Here is a 26,242-nt window from a genome sequence, read left to right as displayed (position 1 = left end):
CGCTCACTGGAACAGTCAGAAGCTTAGAAATGCAGCTGTAATCTTTGCCATTAGTATGTTTTGCAATAGTAAGACCTTTTTGTGAAGGTCTCTTTGCTTTTGCCAGTTTTACCCCTCTGTGCAATACTTTAGTAATAAGAAACCTTCTTATAGGGTATCAATAAATATTAAACCAGCTGATATTGATTTGATTGTATAAAAGATGCTTTCTAAATGCTGACAGATTTAATATGGTTGTTTGGCTTTTTATACACCTTCAGACATCCATTTCTTCATGGGTTAAATCCTTATTCTCTGTGTCATTCCAAGTTTTTACCCTTAACTTTCTTTGTGTTATAATTGGCTTTAATTTCTTATTATATGAGGAGTATTTGATAGTTGCCAACATCTGGTGTGAATTCTATGTCATTGTTTTTAAAAATTATATTTAAACTGAGAAAAAGTTGACATGTTCATTGCTTATTATACCTGCTTTACAACCTGATTATTCCACATAGAAACTAGTTAAAAAGATTAATTATGCGGCACACTGTAAACAATTGTAGACAAGCGAGATGGAGACAAAAAAGACTAAAATGGTTTCAGTATATGGTTGTTGAGAATAAGTGAACAGATCATGACATAAATCAACAGACATAAGAAGCAACAATGCAAAATAAAAGGATAAGAATAAATGATAATTAAATCAAAGAATTTAATGTAACCAAAGTACTTAAATATATCTTTATTAAAAAGTGACTCAGTCCAGGCTGAACTCAAAAAACTTTCTAATATGCATGTTGTGTTTCAGTGTTTCCTGCAGATGTTAAGCAGATGCTGATGGTTAAAGAAGCAGCTCCTGTAAAGCACAGACCTTGTGCTGGCCTACATGACCCAAAGCCCCACCACATAAAGAAGGAACAGGAGGAGGTCTACACCAGTCTGGGGGGAGACCAGCTCAATGGGAAGGAGGAGATTGATGCCATCAGGTTTCCAGTCACTGCTACTCCCATAAAGAGTGAGGATGATGAACAGTCCCCTCTGCTCTCACAGCTTTATCAAGACCAAATTAAAGGCAGAGCGCTTCCAGAAGACATCGATGGAGGAGAAGAATCCATCAGGATACAAGATCATGGAGATGGTTCCATTTCCTCAGAAACTGAAGACACTGAGAAGGATGAAAAGGCCGATGATGGAAACATTAACAAACCTTTTAGCTTTCCTGAGTTTGCTGAACAATTTGTTCACCGTGGCTTTCTTCAGAAAGACAGGAAAAATTCAGAAATAGGATCGTTAAGCTCGCTGGATAGGAAGAACTGTTTCACAGAGAAGAAAAATGTGGAATCGCCAAGGAAAGTCCAGACAGGAGTGAAGTTTAGCTGTGAAGACTGTGGTAAAACCTTTATTGGAAAAGGCAATTTAAACACGCACATGAGAATCCACACTGGTCGGAAACCTTTCTGTTGTGATCTATGTGGAAAAAGATTTACCAGAAAAGTTTGTTTAAACAATCACACAAGAATCCACACTGGACAGAAACCTTTCTGTTGTGATCTATGTGGACACAGATTTAATGAAAAAGGAAATTTAAACAAACACATGAGAATCCACACTGGTCAGAAACCTTTCTGTTGTGATCTATGTGGACACAGATTTACTGAAAAAGGAAGTTTAAACACACACATGAGAATCCACACTGGACAGAAACCGTTCTGTTGTGATCTATGTGGAAAAAGATTTACTGAAAAAGGACATTTAAACACACACATGAGAATCCACTCTGGAGAGAAACCGTTCTGTTGTGATCTATGTGGACACAGATTTACTGAAAAGGGACATTTAAACACACACATGAGAATCCATACTGGTCAGAAGCCTTTCTGTTGTGATCTATGTGGACAAAGATTTACTGAAAAAGGAAATTTAAAAACACACATGAGAATCCATACTGGTCAGAAGCCTTTCTGTTGTGATCTATGTGGACAAAGATTTAACCAAAAAGGAGGTTTAAACAGACACATGAGAATCCACACTGGACAGAAACCTTTCTGTTGTGATCTATGTGGAAAAAGATTTACCAGAAAGGTTTGTTTAAACAATCACATGAGAATCCACACTGGACAGAAACCTTTCTGTTGTGATCTATGTGGACACAGATTTAATGAAAAAGGAAATTTAAACAAACACATGAGAATCCACACTGGACAGAAACCTTTCTGTTGTGATCTATGTGGGCAGAGATTTACTGAAAAAGGACATTTAAACACACACATGAGAATCCACTCTAGACAGAAACCTTTCTGTTGTGATCTATGTGGACAAAGATTTACTGAAAAAGGAAATTTAAAAACACACATGAGAATCCACTCTAGACAGAAACCTTTCTGTTGTGATCTATGTGGACAAAGATTTACTGAAAAAGGACATTTAAACACACACATGAGAATCCACTCTGGACAGAAACCTTTCTGTTGTGATCTATGTGGACAAAGATTTACTGAAAAAGGAAATTTAAAAACACACATGAGAATCCACACTGGTCAGAAGCCTTTCTGTTGTGATCTATGTGGACAAAGATTTAGCCATAAATCAAATTTAAATACACACATGAGAATCCACTCTGGACAGAAGCCTTTCTGTTGTGATCTATGTGGACAAAGATTTACTGAAAAAGGAAATTTAAAAACACACATGAGAATCCACACTGGACAGAAACCTTTCTGTTGTGATCTATGTGGACAAAGATTTAGCCATAAATCAAGTTTAAACAAACACATGAGAATTCACACTAGAGAGGAAAATGGCTAAGGTTTGAAGGCTCAAACAGATCACGGTCGCTGTAAAATTTGTGATGTGAAGTGCAAGGCCAGTGGACAATTTGCACAATTTTGGTCAGCCTCAGATATTTGGCTACAACTCCTGCATTCAGCACCGTTAACACGCCTGCTAATGGATGCAATTTGTGTGTTAAATTTGTGCCTCATTAAGAAACTAAAACTGCGTAGTTAATGGTTTTCATGTTGAAGAAATGTTTGAAACATCTGAGATGTTACAATACAAACGGCTGGATGTTGTTTTGATATATTCAATAAAGTTTATATATTGAGAAATACATACACTATCGGTCAAACGTTTTAGATACACTTTCTCGCTTAATGGGTCTCTTTATTTTCATGACTATTTACATTGTAGATTCTCACTAAAGGCAACAAGACTTTGAAGGAACACATAAAAACGCCAGTGACTGTCCACTGTCTCTACATGTTCATCCAGGAGGAGTGAATGCTGCAAGTCACTGACTGGATGTAATCTGCTGGGTTTCCTTAGACAGAAAAACGTTTTATCCAATTTGAATAAAAAGCTAACTCTGACTGCACTGTTCAATGGTTAGGATTAATTGGAATGTATGAACCTGACTTTGTGAAGTGCCTTGAGACAACATGTGTTGTGAATTGGCGCTATATAAATAAACTGAATTAAATTGAAAACATATTTAAAGTTATTTTACAATTTTGTGTTTGCTACCTAAATCCATGTTTTTATTCAGTTTTGATGCCTTTAGTGAGAATCTACGTACAATGGAAATTGTTATACACCTAAAAAACATTGAAAGAGAAAGTGGTTCTACAGTCAATAAAAATTGCTCCTATGACACGACTGCACATCGTTTTTATGCCAACAGCAGCTTTTTTGTATAACATAGGTGATGCAGAAAATCATTCAAAAGCAACTGTTTGTTGTGCTGTCATGAATGTTGCTGTTGTTCTTAAACTGTTACTGTACAGCAGAGGTGTCCATGGTGTCAACTGCAAACATTCAGTGAAGTCAGGTTGTCCTCCTTAGCAGAGTGTTGCGTGTCCCTACCTGCCACACAGGACACCAGGGTTTAATTCTGTGTAAAAAGTGTAATTGTGGTTTATGTCATCAGACATACATAGCTTAGGTTTAGTTAAAGTTTAACTGTGATTCTAGATGGGAGCCTCCACCACTCACTAACACACAGACACACAAGAATAATGAAAGAAGAATTTCACAGAACTGCAGGAATCAGTGAAATCAGTAATTTAGTTGGTATCACATTTTGAGACTTCAATCATTATCTATTGATATATTTCTGGGTTTCCAGGCATCATTCACTGCATACATGGCAGTTACATTCACTACTCCTTCACTGAATGAAGGAGATTGTTTTATTTGTTTTATATTATATTGCACAGTTTATCATCTGCTCAACAAGCGTTAACATTGATTCTGTCATTTGACTATGCTGCACCTCTCATTTAATTAATCTGAGTATGCTTTGTTGTTAACTACACAGTTTGTTTAAATGTAAATTTAATGTTTTGTGGTTTTATTCTCCTTTACTATACAGCCTCTTTTTGTGACTCCTGTTTTTCCTGATTGGTTCTTCTTCTGGTGTTATTTTTTGGCGGTTGGCAAATAACTTTGAGGTGTGCATTACCGCCACCGACTGGTGTGGAGTGTGGTTCTTCATGGTTTTAAATGTACTTATTTACTGTTACAATAATCAAATTATTTTTATTAATTTAGTTTTTTAGAAAAATCTAACTATGATTTGAAAATGTCTGCTATCTAAACTTCTTTGCAATGTATCTATCAAATTAAAATGGTCTTTAATACCTACAAATTCTCTCCTCAAAATTGTTCTTGTTTATATTTCTGACACTTCAATGTTACATGTTCTATTGTTTCCTCCTCTCCACAATGATCACATTTTCCTGTATTATATTTCTTGATCTTAAACAATGTAGAATTAAGTCCTTTATGTCCAAATCTTAATCTTGTAATTAACCTTTCCTCTTTTCTGCTCCTTCTTCATGTTCTTACTTCTCCTACTATCTTGTTGATTCTATAAAACCATCTTCCTTTCCTTTCTTCATCCCACTTTTTCTGCCACTCTTTCCTGATTCTCTGTTTAATGATATTTCTCACCTCTGACCTACTAATATTAATGTGGTTTTGTGTTGCCTTCTTTGCCATCCTGTCCGCCATCTCATTCCCTACAACTCCTACATGTGCTGGTACCCATAAAAACACTAATATTAATCTCATCCTTTGTATTCTAAATAAAGTATGTTTTATTTCCAACAAAATGTCTGGTCTACCATCTGATTGATTATGTTTTAAACTTAATAAAGCTGAACCTGAGTCTGAACCAATTATTGTTTTTAATGGTTTTATATCCTCCACCCACTGCACTGCTAAAAATATTGGTAATAATTCTCCTGAATATATTGATAATCCATTTGTGATTCTTTTTCCTACTTTTATTTAAAATTCTGGTATTATAAATGCTACTCCTATTTTTTCATCTGTTTTTGATGCTTCTGTGTAAATCTGAACATAATGATAGTAATTGTTTATATTTACTTGTATTAAACTTGAATCTGAAGTACATTTTGGATCGTTTTTCTTTTCCATCAATGTCATATCCACCACTACCTCTGGCTATAGCCACGGTGGTACTACTGGCAAACGCAACATTGAACTTATTTCTTTATGATATATTTGAAAATCTTCTGCTATGTTATTGATAATCCAACCAAAACTAAGTTTGTTTCTTTTTCTTTGTAAGTTTATCCAGTAATTTATTGCTAACTGTTTCCTTCGTAGATCTAATGGCATCTCTCCCATCTCTACCTGGAGTTCTGCTATTGGACTGGTTCTGATTGCTGCTGTACAAATTTGTAAACTTACCAATATTTTTAAATACATAATTTATCATTATAGAAAACAATAATGGACTTATACTTCCTTTAGGAGTACCATTCTCTACTATATATTTACCTGACAATTCTTGACCAATTCTTACTTGTATTGTTCTATTTGATAAAACATGTTTTGATCCATTTAAACATTTTTCCATTAATACTCATTTTACTTCATAATCCTTCAACCCTCAACATGTCATATGCTTTTTCTATGTCAAAAAATAAAGCTACTACATTTTCTTTGTTTATTTGTGCTCTACTAATTTCATTTTCTAAGCATAATGCCGAGTCATTTGTGCTTTTTCCTTTTCAAAAACCATTTTGATATCAACATATATACCCATTAATGTTTAAATAATATGTTAATTACTAATCATTCTTTCCATTATTCTACAAATATTTGATGTTAATGCTATCTGTCTATAATTTTCTGGTTTTCATCTTTTCCTGGTTTATTGGAATAATTATTGCTTCCTTCCAGCTCTGTGGCAGCTCTCCCTCCTCCCAGACTTTATTGTATAATTCTAATATTTTGTCTTTTGCTTTGTCATTGAGATGTTCTATCATTGTATAGTAAATTAGATCTTTTCCAGGTGATGTATGTTTTTTTTTCCTGGTTACAAAGTTCAACTCTCCTTTTGTAAATGGCTCATTTATTAAATTTGTATCTACGTTATTTCACATTAAGTCTTTAAATTTCACCTTTGTGATTTCCCTACCTTTCTTTCCTTCTTCACTAATATTACTTGAACTATGAATTTTACTAAATGTTTTAGCTAATATTTCAGCATTTTAACTTCCGTTATAGTTGTATTATCTATTTTTAATATAGGATATCCATATTCTTTTCTAATACCATTCATTCTTTTGTTTTCCAAATTTGGTCAATTTTTGTTTTTCTCTCTACGGTATTACAAAAGTTTCTCCAATATTCTCTTTTTGCATTCTTCGTGATCTTTCTTACCTTTGTGTCATCGCTTTAGGAATTTGTTTGACCCACATTCAAACTCACACAGGAGACCAGAAAAGGTTCAAAGGTTTATTTACAAACAATGCTTACAGTTCCACCGGAAAACTAGTAGGCAATGGTCGGCAGGTTCTCCAGACTTCACGGGTTCTCTGAAAAGAAAAGTACTGATTAGTTCTGGCCACAAGGAAGTAAATCCACAAGGTCCAAAGAGTTTAGCTTACTTTGATCACAGGGCAGAAATACACCGGGGGAATCATTCCACAGGGCTTGGGAGTCAGGCAATCCAGAATGCTTGTCCAACAAGAACAGTCCACAGCAGGTCTGAGTCCACACAGAGGGAGGAGCTTGGGAGTCTAGTGGTGAATAATCCAAAGTTCACAAACTGTAGTAAGAGGTGCTGGATGTCCGAGTCCAGGTAGAGAGGAAACCGCCCACACCTCACAGGTACTAGCAGAAAAACAAACAAGGTTAGCACAGGCTCAGGTCAGACAGGCAAAGTTTCACTGGCTTGGTGATTACCACATGGACAAAAACACTCAGGCAGCAAAGGACTGTTGGCAGGCTCCTAAATACTCCTCCCAGGTATGTACAATCAGCCAAACATCAGGGAACACCTGTAGAAGAGGCAGCAGTGGCTCAAGGAGGACCTCTTGTGGACAAGCACCGGAATAACACTCCCAATTTTCAACACTTTGATTGCTTTCTTTTGTTCTCAATTAGATTCTGATAAATTGGTTTACTTTTAACATTTTAAATGCTTTATTTCTTAGTTTTATTACTTCACTACATTCTTTTGTTCAACATAGCACATTGTTTTATCGTTCTGTCTTCCCCCTGTTTTAATTGACTAGCGTCTATTCTGGTAACCTTTTTTTATGGTTTTGGTGATGCGTGAACCTGGACGCTTTCATTGCCTTTTGCTTTGTTTCTGACACACCCAAATTTCTCCCATAGTGGGACAATAAAGGATTTTCTATTCTATTCTGTATTAAATACTTTTTTAATATAAATGTAGTTGACATAGCATCTGTGAAGATCATGTATGATGCAGCCCACATTATCAGCAATGTCTGGGTCTGTGCATGACTCCACACTGAGTTCTAGGCTTGCCCGTGTTGAATTTATATATAATAATAGTTATAATAACTATGATTATAATAAGAATAATAACCCCTACTTGAACCGCCACCTTAACGTGGTGGAGGGGTTTGAGTGCTCGAATGATCCTAGAGGCTATGTTGTCTGGGGCTTAAATGCCCCTGGTAGGGTCTCCCATTGCAAACAGGCTCTAGGTGACGGGTCAGACAAAGAGCGGTTCGAGAATCCCTCATGATGACTACAGAATCGAGGCACGTGACGTCGCCCGGTACGGCGGAGCCAGGGTCCCACCCTGGAGCCAGGCATGGGGTCGGGACTCGTCGGAGAGCGCCTGGTGGCCAGGTTGCTCCTCACAGGACCCGGCCGAGCCAAGCCCGAACAATAGACGCGAGGCCATCCCCCAGGGGGCCCACCACCTGCAGGGGGAACCGTGAGTGACCGGAGCCTGAGCTTGTGCCGGAGGTTGAGAGATATTGACTAGAAATAGTCGGGCTCACCTCCACGCACAGCGTGGGCTCTGGAACCCATCTCCTTGAGAGGGGCTGGACTCTCTTCTACTCTGGAGTGGCCCGCGGAGAGAGGCGGCGGGCTGGTGTGGGTTTGCTTGTTGCCCCCCAGCTCAGCGGTCTCGTGTTGGGGTTTACCCCAGTGGATGAGAGGGTCGCATCCCTGCGCCGTCGGGTTGGGGAGAGGACTCTGACTATTTATTATTTCGGCCTACGGGCCGAGTGGTAGTGCGGACTACCCGCCTTCTTGGCGTCCCTGTCGGGGGTGCTGGATAGTGCCCCTCCTGGGGACTCCATTATTCTGCTGGGGGACTTCAATGACCACGTGGGAAATGACAGTGACACATGGAGAGGCGTGATTGGGAGGAATGGCCTCCCCGATCTGAAACCAAGCGGTGTTTTGTTATTGGACTTCTGTGCTAGTCATAGATTGTCCATAACGAACACCATGTTCAAACATAAGGGTGTCCATCAGTGCACTTGGCACCAGGACACCCTAGGCAGGAGGTCAATGATCGACTTTGTTGTCGTATCATCAGACCTTCGGCCACATGTTTTGGACACTCGGGTGAAGAGAGGGGCTGAGCTGTCCACTGATCACCACCTGGTGGTGAGTTGGATCTGCTGGAGGAGTAGAAAGCCGGACAGACTTGGCAGGCCCAAGCGCATAGTGAGGGTCTGCTGGGAACGTCTGGCAGAGCCCTCGGCCAGGGATGTATTCAACTCTCACCTCCGGGAGAGTTGAATACCCAAGCTGAAGAAGGAGTCCTATCGGCTGTGGTTGGCTTGTGGGACTCCTGAGGCGGCTGACGGGTACCGTGGGGCCAAGCGTGCCGTGGCCCGGGCGGTGGCAGAGGCAAAAACTCGGACCTGGGAGGAGTTCGGTGAGGCCATGGAGAAGGACTACCGGTTGGCCCCGAAGCAATTCTGGCAAACCGTCCGGCGCCTCAGGAGGGGGAAGCAGTGCTTCGCCAACACTGTTTACGGTGGGGGTGGGGAGCTGCTGACCTCGACTGGGGACATTATCGGCCGGTGGAAGGAGTACTTCAAGGATCTCTTTAATCCTGCCATCACGCATTCCCTGGAGGAAACAGAGGCTGGGGACTCGGGGTTGGACTCTTTCATCACCCAGGCGGAAGTCACTGAGGTGGTTAAAAAGCTTCATGGTGGCAAGGCTTCGGGGTTGGATGAGATCCGCCCTAAGTACCTCAAGTCTTTGGATGTTGTGGGGCTGTCATGGTTAAACATTGCGTGGCGGACGGGGACAGTGCCTTTGGATTGGCAGACTGGGGTGGTGGTCCCCCTTCATAAGAAGGGTGACCGGAGGGTGTGTTCCAACTACAGGGGGATCACACTCCTCAGCCTCCCTGGTAAGGCCTACGCCAGGGTATTGGAGAGGAGAGTCCGGCCGATAGTCGAACCCCGGCTTCAGGAGGAGCAGTGTGGTTTTCGTCCCGGCCGTGGGACACTGGACCAGCTCTATACCCTCTACAGGATACTCGAGGGTTCATGAGAGTGTGTCCAACCGGTCCACATGTGTTTTGTGGACCTGGAAAAAGCATTCGACTGTGTCCCTCGTGATGCCCTGTGGGGGGTTCTCCAGGAGTATGGAATCGGTGGCTCTTTACTAGGGGCAAACCGGTCTCTGTACAAGCGGAGCAGGAGTTTGGTTCGCATTGCCGGCACTAAGTCGGACCTGTTCCCAGTGCATGTTGGACTCCGGCAGGGCTGCCGTTTGTCACCGGTCCTGTTCATAACTTTTATGGACAGGATTTCTAGGCGCAGCCAAGTGCCGGAGGGAGTCTGGTTTGATGATTAGAAAAAGGCTACAGAATCATACATCCATAACCATCCCCCTGTTGAGGTTGGAAAAACACACAATCAATGTGTCTAGTGCATATGGACCTAAGCTAGAATATGGGAGGCAGTTCCTTCCGGCCGTCGCATAACTCCGCCCCCCAAACAGAGTGCCATCTCTCTGGTAACTGCCTGCAGCCCTCAGTGTGTGCTCCCCCTCTGTTTCCCATAGAACACACCTATGCTGATGTGTGTCTGAAAGTTAAATGATTAAAAACATCTCAAATAGAAAATAATGCCCCATTTTCCAAACCACGTTTCGAACATGTTTGTGAATTGTTCATCGATTCGTGAGTGTGATTTTAATTCAATGGACAGTGATTGCAATTGTTTTAGGGCCTTTGTTAGAGATCCATCAGGTGCTGTAATTGTTGGGAATAAAAGAACAACAAGCCTCTCCAAAACACCACACAACCGTTCTTTTGCCAGGATCATATCCAAAGCTATTCTAATTTGACAAGAAATAATTTCAACATCCTGTTTCCACAGCCTTCAGCTGTCTCTTCTGTTTTGCGTTGGTGTCATTTAAAGGATTAGAATCGGTTCTAACAGGAAGCAGTTTGTATTCTAGCAGACATATCAAATTCAAAAACACATTTTCTGAAAGGTACCCCCTGACGAAGTAGGCCAATCGGTGTCAGGGCGTCCTGGATGGAGAGGGTAACCAGGGCACAGCTTTCCTGTCCAGTCAATAGGCAGTCACCCCCAAAGCAATTATTCCCCATAAATCAGTTCTGTTCAGCAGCAAGTAAATGTTCAAGGCCTTGTATCAAATTAATTTACAATCTAAGTTGCAAACAACATAGTCTATAAATAAATAACTCAGAAGCACGTAGGAAGTTATCATTTCTATTCATGAAGTTATTTGAATTGATTAAATAGTTGAACACTCCTTTAACCCTTCATGCAATTTATTCCACAATTTCCCACATTCACAGAAGTTAACATTTGTTTGTTGACCAAACGTTAACCAAGATGGCGCTGACGATGGCCGCCTCGGAGCTTCGCTCTCTCTTTGTTTGTGTATTTTGTGTGTTTATATGTTTTTTTAGCCACAATACTGCGGTCTCGGGCCACAATTCAGTGGTCTCATTCAGTAGAGAGGAACTTCTCAACATCAGAGAGTCCTCTCTTGGGATTTTTTCACCATCTTTCATCAATCCAAGGTTCACTGAGCTTCTGGCAAGCAGAGCTGCGGCACTCTACGGGATGCTGGGCCGAAAGCGCAATGGTAAAGCTCTGCCAAAGAGGACTTCGCACACCACTGCCTTCAATCCATCTGGCAAATGTTCGCTCTCTAAGCAACAAGATTGACAAGCTGCTTCTCCTCCCCGATAAAAACACGGACCTCCGCGGATCAGCCGTTCTCTGCTTCACCGAGACATTGCTGAGTGAAAACATCCCGGACCACGAACTTCTGTTGCCAGACTTCCAGCAGCTCAGAGCGGATCGCAGTGTGGAGCTATCGGGGAAGAAGCGAGGAGGCGGAATCTGCTTTTATATAAATGAAGGTTGGTCCAGAGACATACAGGGGTTGGACAATGAAACTGAAACACCTGTCATTTCAGTGTGGGAGGTTTCATGGCTAAATTGGACCAGCCTTGTAGTCAGTCTTTATTGATTGGACATTGCACCAGTAAGAGCAGAGTGTGAAGGTTCAATTAGCAGGGTAAGAGCAGTTTTGCTCAAAATAGTGAAATGCACACAACATTACGGGTGACATACCAGAGTTCAAAGGAGGACAAATTGTTGGTGCACGTCATGCTGGCGCATCTGTGACCAAGACAGCAAGTTTTTGTGATGTATCAAGAGCCACGGTATCCAGGGTAATGTCAGCATACCACCAAGAAGGACGAACCACATCCAACAGGATTAACTGTGGACACAAGAGGAAGCTGTCTTAAAGGGATGTTCGGGTGCTAACCCAGATTGTATCCAAAAAACATAAAACCACGGCTGCCCAAATCACGGCAGAATTAAATGTGCATCTCAACTCTTCTGTTTCCACCAGAACTGTCCATCGGGAGCTCCACAGGGTCAATATACACGGCCGGGCTGCTATAGCCAAACCTTTGGTCACTCATGCCAATGCCAAACGTCGGTTTCAATGGTGCAAGGAGCGCAAATCTTGGGCTGTGGACAATGTGAAACATGTATTGTTCTCTGATGAGTCCACCTTTACTGTTTTCCCCACATCCGGGAGAGTTACAGTGTGGAGAAGCCCCAAAGAAGCGTACCACCCAGACTGTTGCATGCCCAGAGTGAAGCATGGGGGTGGATCAGTGATGGTTTGGGCTGCCATATCACGGCATTCCCTTGGCCCAATACTTGTGCTAGATGGGCGCATCACTGCCAAGGACTACCGAACCATTCTTGAGGACCATGTGCATCCAATGGTTCAAACATTGTATCTTGAAGGCGGTGCCGTGTATCACAATGACAATGCACCAATACACACGGCAAGACTAGTGAAAGATTGGTTTGATGAACATGAAAGTGAAGTTGAACATCTCCCATGGCCTGCACAGTCACCAGATCTAAATATGATTGAGCCACTTTGGGGTGTTTTGGAGGAGTGAGTCAGGAAACGTTTTCCTCCACCAATATCACGCAGTGACCTGGCCACTATCCTGCAAGAAGAATGGCTTAAAATCCCTCTGACCACTGTGCAGGACTTGTATTTGTCATTCCCAAGACGAATTGACACTGTATTGACCGCAAAAGGAGGCCCTACATCATACTAATAAATTATTGTGGTCTGTAGTGGAATTTTCTTATCAAAGTGGGAGAAAAATTAACTCACTAAAAGAGAAAATCCGGACTTTGTCTTTATAAGTTTTATTCAAAGGCATTCAGCGTTTGAATGACTCTGTTACTGTGGTTAGTCAGTGAAGCAGAGCCCCGATCAACATTTACACACAGTATTTAATGAGTATGTGGGTGTTACCTCAACTTCAAAGAGTCTGTACTTTATGGCCCTAGACCCTCCTCAGGTCAGAGGTAACAAAGTTATCTACGAGCAGACCATCTGCTCTTCCTGAGACACAACCCTCCAGGATGTGTTTTAACCATTAAACTTCTGATAATGGTTTTACAGACCAACTCCTCTAGGATAACAAAACACAGAGGTCAGAGAATTTTCCACAACAGGTCTAAAACCAGGTGTTTCAGTTTCATTGTCCAACCCCTGTAGAAGTGCTGGGGAAAACATGTAGTCCGGATCTGGAGTCATTTTCCATAATCTGTAAACCGTTTTATTCACAGAGACAGATTTCCTCATTTATAATAATTGGCTCACATTTTCCACTGCATGGCTGCACTTCTGCCGTGGAAAAACATCTTGCTGAGCTGATTACAGACGTGGAGAAAAAATACACAGACTCTTTCATCATAATATTGGGAGATTTTAACAGAGCAAACCTCTCCAATGAACTCCCCAAATACAGACAGCATATTAAGTGTCCCACCAGAGACAAAAACACACTGGACCATTGTTACACAGCTTTAAAGGACTCATATCATGCTGTTACCAGGGCTGCTCTGGGTTTTTCGGATCATTATCTAATCCACCTCATACCAACCTACAGACAGAGACTAAGAGCTTCCAAACCCACGGTTCACAGTGTTAAGAAGTGGACTAAGGAATCAAAGCAGACGCTACAGGCCTGCTTTGAATGCACTGACTGGACTGTTTTTGAAACCTCAGCCACTGACTTAAACCAACAGTTTCTGTGAGGACATGTGTGTGCAGACCAAGACCTTCTGCACCTTTGGGAACAACAAGCCATGGTTTACTCCGCACCTCAGGAATCTGCGCAGGGATAAGGAAGAAGCTCACAGCAGTGGAGATTGGGCACGGTACAGGCAGGCCTAACAAAGGAGGTCAAAGCAGCCAAGAGAAGCTATAGTGAGAAGCTGAAGAACAGCCTTTCTACTGGTGACACTTCTGCCAGTATGGACTGGTCTGAGAAACCTGACTGCCTACTGGAGCGCTCCCACCCTTCCTGAACAGAATCCTCGCCTGGCGAACCGTCTGAATGGCTTCTACTGCTGACATGACAGGAAGCCATTCACACCTCAAACAATCTCCTCCACAACCCATTCAGGAACAAGTTCTTCCCACAAGGCTACCAACCCCTTACCTTCAGATCCTCTGCCTGCACTAAAGATCTCCGAGGAAGATGTAAATAGGCTCTTTCAGCACATGAAAACAAAGAAAGCTGGAGGACCTGATAATGTCTCCCCACTATGCCTGAAAGCCTGTGAAAATCAATCTTCACCCGGGTCTTCAACAAGTCACTGGAGACGTGTGAGGTCCCCCTCCTGCCTCAATTGATCCACCATCATCCCAGTGCCCAAGAAACCCACCATCCTAGGATTAAATGACTACAGGCCGGTAGCCTTGACGTCTGTGGTCATGAAATCCTTTGAGCGGCTGGTGTTGAAGCACCTGAAAGACATCACAGGCCCCCTGCTGGACCTCCTGCAGTTTGCTTACCAAGCAAACAGGTCGGCAGATTATGCTGTCAACTTAGGCCTACACTTCATCCTGCAACACCTCGACCACCCAGGGACGTACGCCAGGATCCTGTTTGTAGACTTCAGCTCGGCCTTCAACACCTTCATACCAGACACCCTCCACCAGAAGCTCACCCAGCTCAACGTCCCAGCCTCCACCTGTCAGTGGATCAACAGCTTCCTGACGGACCGACAGCAGCAGGTGAGACTGGGGAGCATCTTCTCACGAACCAGATCAATAAGTACTGGTGCCCCCCAGGGGTGTGTTCTATCCCCTCTCCTCTTCTCTCTGTACACAAATGACTGCACCTCATTGGACTCGTCCGTGAAACTCCTGAAGTTTGCAGACGACACCACTGTCATTGGACTGATCCAGGACGGTGATGAGTGTGCATACAGACAGCAGGTGGATCGGCTGGTACACTGGTGCGGTCAGAACTACCTTGAACTCAACCCACTCAAGACTGTGGAAATGGTGGTGGACTTTCAGAGAACACCACCCCCGTACACCCCCCTCACCATCCTCAACAAAACTGTATCGGCCGTGGACCACTTCAGGTTCTTAGGGACCACCATCTCCAAGGACCTGAGATGGTCTTCACACACAGACACTGTTCAAAAGAAGGCCCAGCAGAGACTGTACTTCCTGAGGCAACTCAAGAAGTTCAACCTTCCACAGGAGCTGCTGGCCATCATTCAGTCGGTCCTGTCTTCATCCATCTCAGTGTGGTTTGGCTCATACACAAAACAGGACAGGTCCAGACTGCAACGAATAATCAGGACTGCAGAGAGAATAATCAGGGCTGACCTTCCCTCCATCCAGGACTTCTACAGGTCTAGGGTCAGGAGAAGAGCTGGAAAAATCTCTGCAGACCCCACACACCCTGCACATAAACTGTTCAGAGCTTTACCTTCAGGCCGCCGCTACAGAGCACTGTTCACTAAAACCAGCCGCCAAAGAGACAGTTTCTTCCCCCAGGCTGTTTCTCTGTATAACATTCAATAGAGTACAAAACAACAGCATACAGATGTTGCAAATGCACCTTTTATTTAACAAACAAAACCTGGTGCACTCCAAAACGTTCATTATTTGTCCAAACACAAGTATTAATCAAAACCCAAAACAATAATGAGCTCACAGAAACTAAAACATACCTTTCGATTCATGAACTTTTCACTCATGTGGCCCACATCATTCATCATTCATATCTTGAGCCTTCATTCATTCCCGTCACACTCTTCTCAACCACACGTTTTCAACCCTCAAACACAATTTTTGGATTCCTTTTGTCCCTGAACCCCAGATATCTCATGTTCTAAGTAATAATGTGTCAATGGACCCATTTGTCAGGCTGGTCCCGGCCACCTTTTCAGGCCTTCTTCACCTAGGAGAAAAATATATGTTCAGGGTTATCGCTCACATCTTCAGGCAATATTGTGGGATGACTCTTCAACAACCTCTCCAGAGAAATCATGAGTATTGTGACCAGCAATGTCTGAAAATAAACAGTTTGATCATACAGCCATCAACAAATTAACACGAACAAGAAGTCACAAACTTGGGTAGTGAAATCAGCATTTTTCTTTCTTTCATCATCTTCATTTCACAACACATAATCATATATGTACATTGTTATTTCCATTATTATTATTATATACAAAGAAGACAAAAATAAACAACATTGCAGTCTTGCTGTGTACCAGCTTATTAAGTAGTAAAAGAAGATAAAAAAGCAAATAGATTAGTTATAAACAGAATCATTTCATTCAGAAAAAGGAAAGGATAGCCTACCTTTGTAGCACCTGGTGGTCTGACACAAAGACTATGGATACTTGGCCTCTCATCTCCCTTTCAAGCAGGCGGTCCATAGCCAGGACTGCTTCCCCAGACTTAAAACTCAAAATTCCAATTAGTTTCAGAAAAGTAATCAGAAAACAATTTACATTAAATGTATCCTGCCACATATACCCTCATTTTCACATAACATGAAACAGACATTCTTTTCACAAAAACAGACAGACAAAATGGACAGACAATGGCCACATAAAAAGTTTGATTACCCTGTAAATACAGCATTTTAGAGTGGAACCACTTTGTGTCACTTAATGGTTACAAATTATTTCCTACCATTTTCAGGTGACTCGACAATTATTTTCGGGACCCAAACAAGCTCCATCAAACGGTTGTTTTAACTTGTTAAATCATCTTTGTGGTTGAAACTTGCTAATATGTTTCTCCTCCCTGTCTCCAAGCATTGCTCCTATAGAGAACAAGATGGGAGCTCATTTTCTAGTGACGTCTCAGTCATTCTCACTTCACACACACTTTCACACACTCTGGCCAACCAGGCCACCAGCACTGTTTCCTGGTCCAAATGAGAGCTTATTTTGTTATCTCTCAGACACCAAAAATTATTCACAGTAGAGTTTATTCAGTGAGTTGGGGTCTGTTAGCTTAACATGTAGCAGTCACAGTCCGTCAGTGTAATGTGTCCTCCGTCACCTCCGTCAGCTCACTGTTATCGACTCACACACATTCACACTGGTCAGTTTTTCCTCCATGGTTGTCATGAGTGTCCGCTTGATGTTTTTAAGGATTTTATGTTTTTATAATGTAAAGCACTTTGAATTGCCATACTGCTGAAATGTGCTATACAAATAAATTTTTACTTACTTACTCACTTCTCTCAGAGCAATTTTTATTTGCAAAAATATGAATATAATTTTCTTTTTATATTCTTATAATACACATAATTTACTCATAATCCTTTTTGTTTCCACTAGGTCTGTTTTGAACGCTTCAATTCTTTTTTATTCCACCCAGAATCAATAAGGTGGTGTTGGGGTCCACCTTAAAGGTGTTGTTTGTCCCATTCGTCCAGTCTGAAGAAGTGATGTTATCATTGTCAGGTCAGTCAGGTTCACAAGTCAGTCAGAACCTTCCTCTTTCGGTCTTGGGTCGTTTGGTCATTTGGTCTGTGATCAGTATAATGTTTCATAGATCCAGCCTATGATCAGTCAGCAAACCTTCCACACACTGTGATGTTATTTCTGCGGTAGGTGAAGTTGTTAGTATCTCAAGTAGACTGACATATACTGTTGCAGTTGGAGATGATCTCAGATTAAATAAACATAGTTAGAGCTTCAATCCAGGTTAATTTTGTGTCTGCAGACTTTAGCCAATTTTTTTTTTTTGTATGCATAGTTCTGTTAGCTCTCCATACTAACCCATGAGATGCTGGTTTGAAAACCTGCACCAATTAACGTTTTACTCCCATTCATCTTTTAACTTCCCCTGGATCTTTATTGGAGAAAATGAGTGCCATCATCAGATCTCATGATTTCAGGCACTCCCATGGTGTGATTTCCTGGTCTTTCCCTTTTTAGAAGGAACGTTTTCCTTCAGTTTTGTGTTCTGCTCCCATGTTAGTGAAATCAATCATTATTTGCTTCCATGGAGCACTGTGGACTGGAACGCAGCCCAGTCCTGCTTTTAATAAAACCTTTTGATTAAACTAATTGCAGATTTGACACGGTTGCACAAAATATGTTGTGACATTTTTCTTATTATCCTTCAACTTATGACTTTTGAGAAATGGGACCTGTTGCTTTGAACCAGCACAGAGACTTCTGCTGTTTTCCTACTTCCTCTTGTTGAGAGAGAAAAGGTTATCATATCTAAGGTTCTACTTTGTTGGAGTTATCCCTAAACTCCTGCGTGTTCGTTTGTTTGGTAAAGCTAAGACATCCTATACTGTTACCAATAAATAAAAACAAAGTAATAAAAAGAACACGGAGGCTGCGCAGTCTTTAGATGCCTGTACAGGGAGAAGCTCGTCTCGTCCTCTGAAACTTCCGAAAACGTCTGATTACTTCCCCAAGAACAGCAGTCTTTATTCAAAAGCCAGGCGTATACTTGTACATGAAAAAACATACATTTTAATCGACTGTCTGATTTAATATATGGAGCTGTCTGACACCCGTTCAGCTGACTTTTCGACACTTCCTGTTTTTCTACTTTTGACCTTTATTTACATATGTAGAAATATAAAAATACCTGTTGTCACTGGGCAGAAGTCTTGCATATAAAAATATCTTGTTGTCACTGGGCAAAAGTAAGTCTTGCATACAGAAATATCTTGTTATCACTGGAGCCTGTTAGCAGACCTCCTCTAAATTACACAATAGATTTTATTTCACACATTATTAAACATACTTGAGCATAGCAGTACAGGTCCTTTAAACATAGCATGAATATTTTCCAACAATTTCCCCCTTTTGAAGTTTTAATAAGACTTCACCCTAAAATGCCCCACAGGTTATTTTTTAAGCAACTTTAAATCTGCAGCATGCTTTCCTGCTTCTCATCATCATTCCTGGTAATACTTGTGAGTAATACAATCTTTGACACCTGTGAAAAAGAAATCAATAGAGATACAAAAGTTTTAGTTCAGTTTTTTTTTATTTCAGTTCTGTTCTGGGTGGGAGAGCAGCTACAACCACCCTGTGAGAGAGAAGCTCGATCACTTCCGCCTCTTCTGTTTATGTTGTCCTGGTTTTCAACTCACAAGTGTAGCCTGAGATTCATACCCGGGGATTATTCTGCCCCTATGTGGGTATGAATACTTTTGCAGATTATTGAACCCAAGATGTAGACTAACCTATGGGTATGATGACTTCTCCTCACCCCTAGGGGATTATTCTGCCCCTTCTGTAGGGTGAGAAGGTGGCTCTTCTGTTGTCGTGTTCTCTCCCAAGTTTTCCTGGACCTCAGTGAGAGACCTCTGTGGATTCTCGGCTGTGGGACACTGACTCCAATGGTACCAGGTGTCTCCTTTACCTTTGAGCCTCACCGCGTGTGAAGTTCTTTCTGTGACCTGGAATGGACCGGTCCACCTGGGTTCTGGCCACTTTCTTTTGATCACCTTCAGCAGGACCCACTCAGCGTCAGACGTGGTTGGCTGGGGTCCCTCGGTTAGTTTCTCTGGAACCTGTTTTGAGAACTCTGTAACAAAACTTAAGTTGATGACTGAGGTGTCCTGCCAGTCCCCAGCTGCCAGAGAGCGCTTCACCACTCCTCCCAATTCCTTAGCTTGATGCTCAGATGGGAAGCAAAAACAAGGATTCCGATTCCATACTAAATCAGTTCATTCAAAAATTTTACAATTAAGTTATCGTCCATGTTTTCCAATTTAGATGTATTACAGTAAATCTTTATCATGCATTTGTAGTCAAAATTGAAGATAGCTACCAGGACTGTGTCTGACAGTTGGAAACCATTGAAAATGTCACAAATGTTGGTTTAAAACAAAAACTGGTGAGGGATAAAGGCTTAAAAACAGGTCTTCTGATCTGATTATGTTGAAATAGTAAGCATGGGATTCTATGTGCTTTGCTGATTAACAGAAAATACAGATGACACACAAACCAAAATGTAACATTTTGTAACATTTAGTATAGGAATTGAAAGTGTTTCATGAAAACTAGATATTGGAGGGGGTTTATAGGATATTTATTCACATTAAAGTTGATTCCTGAATGCATCATAAATGCAAAATTGTGTCAGTCTGAGAAATGAATTTACTATAAATTTGAAAATATCCTCAAATTATAATTATTTCTTGCAAACCCTAAGTGGTAAAAAAAACTTTAGCACAACATATGACAGCTTCATTGATCCAAACAAACTTGTTAAAATAGTCTAAATAAATGTTTTTTTTATCACTTAAGAATAACGTTAACGGGTGATTACACTTAAGACTTTTAAATATTATTTCAGTTTCAGATGCTGTAAGTAAATGCTTTAAAAAGAAAAATTACTAAACACAAAGCAAATTCTTTAAATGACACATTTAAATTACAATAATCATTTAAATATATTTGGCAACTTGATGCAAAAACACATTTAGTTTTTTGTTTTGTTTTTTTTACTTCTTTTATGCATGACATTGCAAAACCTGATTACATTTAAGGTGTTTAAAAAATGTGAAAACAAATTTAGCTCATCAGTCAAAAATGAAAACTGTAAACCAAAACAGAAGCTCAGGCTGCAGGAGGAAAGTTTTCCAACCAGAGCAGCACAGAGATGCATGCCAATGCATGGCCGTATATAGGCTACACTGTGGCTGCAATGTGTGACTGCCTGTAAATACCCATGTGACCCTGTGAAAACACACACTACAGCAGGAATGTGTGCTGCAAAATAGGGCAGAAAATAGGAAAATACAGATTCCTTAAAAGGCATTTAAATAAATACACTTTGATATTAAACTGTAAGCTATAAATGTGGTAAAATACAATTTTAAAACAAGTATAAGTTGTCAAATGATTATTTTACACCCCATGCTGCGCAGGATTTGCATCAGAATTGGATCATATCACAATTGAAAGTTCAGGGAAAATGAATACAGACACTTGTTGTCTTTTGAATCCAAATAATACTATAATGGTGTGTTTGTAGCTCCTATGAGTCATTTTAAAGCAAACTAAAACATTGTTTTTATCATAATAAAATAGGATCACGTGTAAATAATCGTTTGACTTGCTATAGATCGATTAAGTCACTCTTCTCCAGCCTTTTGGATTTGTTAGGAAGTGGTGCAAACAACAAAACATACAGATTCTTGGCTGAAGCTTTTTTTTAAAAAACAATGCAAAAAGAGAAAAACAGAAATATAAAAACAATCCGAGCAATCTCTTGCAAGATATCAATTTTTGCTACCATGGAGGTTTATGCCCTTGCATATTTTTTTTTTTTTTTTTTGAATGGAGGGGAGGGGAAGGGTGCAACACCCGCCATTTTCTAATGAGATGAAGGGTATCATCCCACGGCAGACTGAGCAGAAACTATCCTCTTTTTTTTAATTTTTCCCCCTCCTTGTAGTATTGTGAAACACCTCAGTGCCATAGAAAACATTTGTTTGCACCTAAACTGGAGCTGCATTAACGCAAAGATTGTTTGTATCAATGCTGTTACTGGAAGGCTCTCCCTCAACATGGCATTCACAGCCAGTATTCCCCCACACTCTGGCTGTCCGAAGCGGTCAGTATGGGTTTAAATGGTCTTACAGGAAAAAACATTGCAAAGATAATGATTTTTTATAAAGATCTGAAAAATATACAATAAAATTAAATCAGTCTCACCGGTGTTGAAGTATAATAAATCTAATATGCTTACTGTTTATTGAGCTGTATTATTGCATAATCATAACAGAGTTAGGGGTGATGGAAAATGTACTACGAGGAAGCTTATCAAACCGGTTTAGACCAGAGAGCATGAGCAGTGCGGATAACGAGGATAAATAGGAACTTGTATTAAAAAAGCCTAGGGAGGTGACACGGTATCTAAAATAAGTATTTAATTAATACTGGTGGTTGAGACAAAAGGTGGTGTGTAAAAATAAGTGGTGTTTCAGGAGGTTTGGATGCGGTGGTACACAGCGAGTGATAGTGTGACTGAGAGGAACCTGCAGAGGGCAGACCCTCTAATGCAGTTGAGTGACTGCAGTCTGTGTCCTGGTCAGCCTTGCGGGGTTGACAAGGACAACACACTGATTGCGGGTTACACAGTGAATGTGTGGTTCAACTAAGGGTTGAGTATTTAAAAAAAAAATAGGCTTAAACTCCCTAGGTTGTGCATTGTATTCTGGAGTCAGAAAGCTAAGACTGGGAAAAAACACAAGGTTTGAATGCTGTGTTTTATTTGAGTTCTGTCTCAATAAAACCAGATTACAGATGTGGTAAACCTTAAAACACATAGTCAGAAGTCCCGTGAAGCTATGAGCAGGCTGGATGAGCCTGTGAGATCAGTAACAGAGTGTGAATGTGAGTTATATATATAATAGTGAGAATAGAACAGATTAAGAGGCACTATGAGCTGAATAGGATAATTCAGCTAGAATACACAGAAACGAGAGTGTATTTAGTACACTTCAATAATAGATTAAAAGCGCATAAAACACAAACATGTAAAATCGATGAGCTGTTCACAGAAGGGATATTTAGATGTGAGACAGACTTGTTAGGGGACTGTGTGTGAAAATACGGTGTGAGTGGGGAGAGGCGCAGCGGTTCGCCAGACTCTCATTGCAGGTGAATGATTGCAGCATTCCTGTATGGAAACCTGGTGTCAACAATGACAGGTGCTGATAAGCTGCTTGGTTTGGGGGAAGATTGAGGTGTCTTGAGACGTGTGTATGTCACTCTCAATATATTCCAGATACCAGAGACATAGCGTGCTATATTTTCTGGACGGCCTCAGTTGACCAGCGCATGAATAAAGTGAAAGGAAGGGTGTGAATGTTTACGTGACAAGCAAATATTAAGGTGTGAAGACTTTGTGGGGTGTTTATAGTCTGGTGAGGCAGTTTTACGGTCCAGTAAGACGGAAAGAGAGTTTCACAGGGACATTGATGACTCAGGGTCGAGTGCAGAGACACCGGTGTGGAAGACATTTAAGGAACAAGTACGTGTTGTGAGGCAACTGGTACAGCAGACTCAGGATGGAAAACAGGCTGAAAAGTTGATTTAAAAAATGGATCAGAAAATACAAAATGAAGTTGAAAAAGATGGAACAGACGAACAGAGTAGAATAAGTGTGGGATGATGGTTTTGGTGGAATGTGCAGAAGGCTAAGAAAGTAAGAGAGTTTGGTGAGGAAAAATGCAAAGATAGTAGATGGTTTAAAGGTAAGAGAACGGATGTGAAAGATAAAGCAGAAAGGAATGAGACATTCTGGTCTCAGATGTTTTTGATATGGCAGGGTGGAAAATATGCAATGTTTGATAAATCTGACAACACACACAGATTCACACACTGACAGACATAAGGAAGTAACATACAAGCCACCACCATATGCACCTCCCTCTATAGCTCTGCCCAGTCTCCTTCCCCTCCTACATCTCCCCCACAGGGCTGTACCCTGTACTTGACGTCAATAAAGGGCATGTAACTGTTCGTGGCTTGTCCAGCCCACAGGCTGCTCTCACCAACTGTCCCGCCCCTACAGCTCCACAAGACAAACAACAGGACTTAATTTCTTTCTTATCTGAATCACAAGACTCTCTGTGTGTAACTGATCCAGCTTGTTCCGAGGCACTCTCTGTTGCCTCTTATAGTCAGGTAAGTCCAGATGGGTTTAAGCTGAGAAAAATGCGAGAAATCTTGGATGGTGTCCCAACTTTAACTCCATCTCAGCACCATCTCTCACCCCATTCTCCCTGCACGGATTATTCACCTCACAGCATGATCATGGCAACACCTGCCCCATCTAAGCAAGTAGGCTCAGTGACTGTTGCTGTGTATGGTGACTGGCGGCCTGATGCCACACTTCCTTATAGATTACTTCCATCACAAACATCTACTCCTTGGGCCTCACCCACCCCTAGTGCAGAATGTGAGACCCAGGAAAATGATGAAGTCGTCTCAACCCTGCATGAACCACTAGAAGACACACCTGAGCGCAGTGCCCCCCAACCAGAAACTCAAACCATGCAACCACGCGTCCTCCGTCAGGTGACATCGAGACGGGAGCCTGGGTTCCATAAAAAGCAGTTGCCCCTCCTTCATCAACCTGGGTCTGGGGGTCAGCGTAAATATAAGCCTTTTCCCTGTGGGATCTTACCACGCTCTGCGACAAGCTCCCACCCATAACTGAGGGGGCTTTTATTTGGTTACAAACTTTAGATTCCCTGAGGGCAGGCAGCACTTTGGCTCTAGATGATTATTGTGCCATTGCAGCACGTTGCATGAAACCACACAGCTGTAGAGAGGTTGAAGCGAATGCTCGCTCCCTTCTCTTCCCAGACACAGTTCTTTTCTCTCACCATGCCCAAGACATAGGGGAAGCGTTGAGGGACCTATACCCTGTAACCAGGGGGCGCACTATCCCTAAATTTGAATGGAATCCAATCACCAATCCAAGAGAATATTTGGATCAATGCAAATCCATGTGGCAAACACAAACAGGAACTAATCCAGCCAATGAGGGTTCACAGAGGGATTGGTTCAGAGACGCTGTGCTGAGAGGCTTACCCACTCAGGTTAAGGCGAACATGGAGGACAATCCTGATTTACCGGAGGCGGATACTGGAACGTGGGACAGACACCTGATTCACCATTTATCTAAAATAAGAGAGGAACATAAGAAGGATGAGGAAGAGCTTAAAGCGTTGCAGACTCAGTTACTAAGAATGCAGTTAGTTGAAGCACGAAAAAAGGCGGGAGACAAGAAAAAAGAGAATAAACCCACTAAAATAATGTATGAAGGTGCTGTGTCACAGCCCCCACAAGCTCCTCCCTTTCCTGGCCACCAGGACACATTTGCACAGGAGCCCATGGCCCCTGGTCCTTATCAGGCGCAGGCTGGTCGTTTCAGAGGGTGGCGTGGGCCCGGGGGAGGGGATTCCTGCGAGGACCGCCACGGAGGTGGGGGAATGCTGATGTGTGCTATTATTGCAAAGAGCCTGATCATTATTTCAGGGATTGTCCCTACATATGCGGTCCATATGTGGATTATGGATGGCGTGGACCTATGAGAGGGCCTGCGAGACGCCCACAACGGGGAAGAGGTGGTCCATCACATGGTGGTCAACAGCAGCAGCCTTCGCTCCAACTGCCAGCCTGGGATGAGCCCAGTCACTGGCCAGACCACCAATGAGGGTGCCCACAGAACCCCCCGGACAGAGGGACCGAGGACCCCTTACTGTCCGTGACGGTGGATGGACAAAGTCTTCCTTTTCTAGTGGACAATGGGCCCACATGCTCAACCATCAAACAAGCCCCTCCCAACACTCTCTCCACAAGGACTACCACTGTCATGGGGTTTTCTGGGGCTAAACAGGTCCTACCTTACACCAAGCCCCTAAGAACTGAAATAGGGGGACAAGCCCTGAACCACAGCTACCTAGTGTCCACTGATACCCCAGTAAATTTACTGGGCAGAGACATGTTGATCAAAATGGGAGCAACCATTCTGTGTGGTTCAGACGGACTACAGGTGCACCTTCCTAATTGCACCCAACTTTCATGTGGCAGCAACACATTTTTTTCACATGGACAGTATTTAATCCAGCCCTTGACCAATCCTATGACTGACATTTACTGGGTTTTGCTACACCCAGAAACCACGGCATGCAGAGGTGTTCTCTCTTCCTTCCTTCGGTGGAAATCCTGGATCTCCACCCTGGCACCCTACATTTCTCCTCCTGACCCCCCGCATGTCACCCTGTTTTATGACAGAAATAACTGTGAATGCTACCAGGAAAGCTTTGCTGATGAGCTGGAGGGTGAGACATGGGACATTGTCACCACTGACATTTATGTAGGTCCAGAAGGCGTAGTCGCCTCTGTCAGGTTGACCAAAGAACAGGATGTTTGGTTTAAAATGTGGTCTGATGGCGTTCCCCACATTTCTTTAGCCCTCCATCCAGGACATGAAGCACGTGAGTTAGGGGGTGTGTTAAAACGCTCCCTCTCCCTACAGGATTGGCATCTCTCTTCCACTCCTAACCTCTCCTATTCATCTTCAGGGAACACTTATTGCATTCTTAATCATTCCACAGATGTAGGCACCCTGGAACATG

At 42.0% G+C, this 26,242-nt stretch overlaps 1 long non-coding RNA gene across 1 annotated transcript; it reads right to left on the bottom strand.

Annotated features, from left to right (window-relative positions):
• Positions 1–6,736: 6,736 nt before the first annotated feature.
• Positions 6,737–16,705, bottom strand: LOC124881226. Its single transcript, XR_007041575.1, has 3 exons — positions 16,453–16,705; positions 6,903–7,128; positions 6,737–6,830 (listed from the first exon to the last, which is right to left on the bottom strand). It is a non-coding gene; the product is annotated as an uncharacterized LOC124881226 (long non-coding RNA).
• Between the last annotated feature and the right edge of the window lie 9,537 nt (positions 16,706–26,242).

Source organism: Girardinichthys multiradiatus, chromosome 14 (genome assembly GCF_021462225.1).
Source record: "Girardinichthys multiradiatus isolate DD_20200921_A chromosome 14, DD_fGirMul_XY1, whole genome shotgun sequence".
Taxonomy (NCBI): domain Eukaryota; kingdom Metazoa; phylum Chordata; class Actinopteri; order Cyprinodontiformes; family Goodeidae; genus Girardinichthys; species Girardinichthys multiradiatus.
Note: the sequence above shows the minus strand (reverse complement) of the source record. Positions and strands in the feature narration are given on the sequence as shown.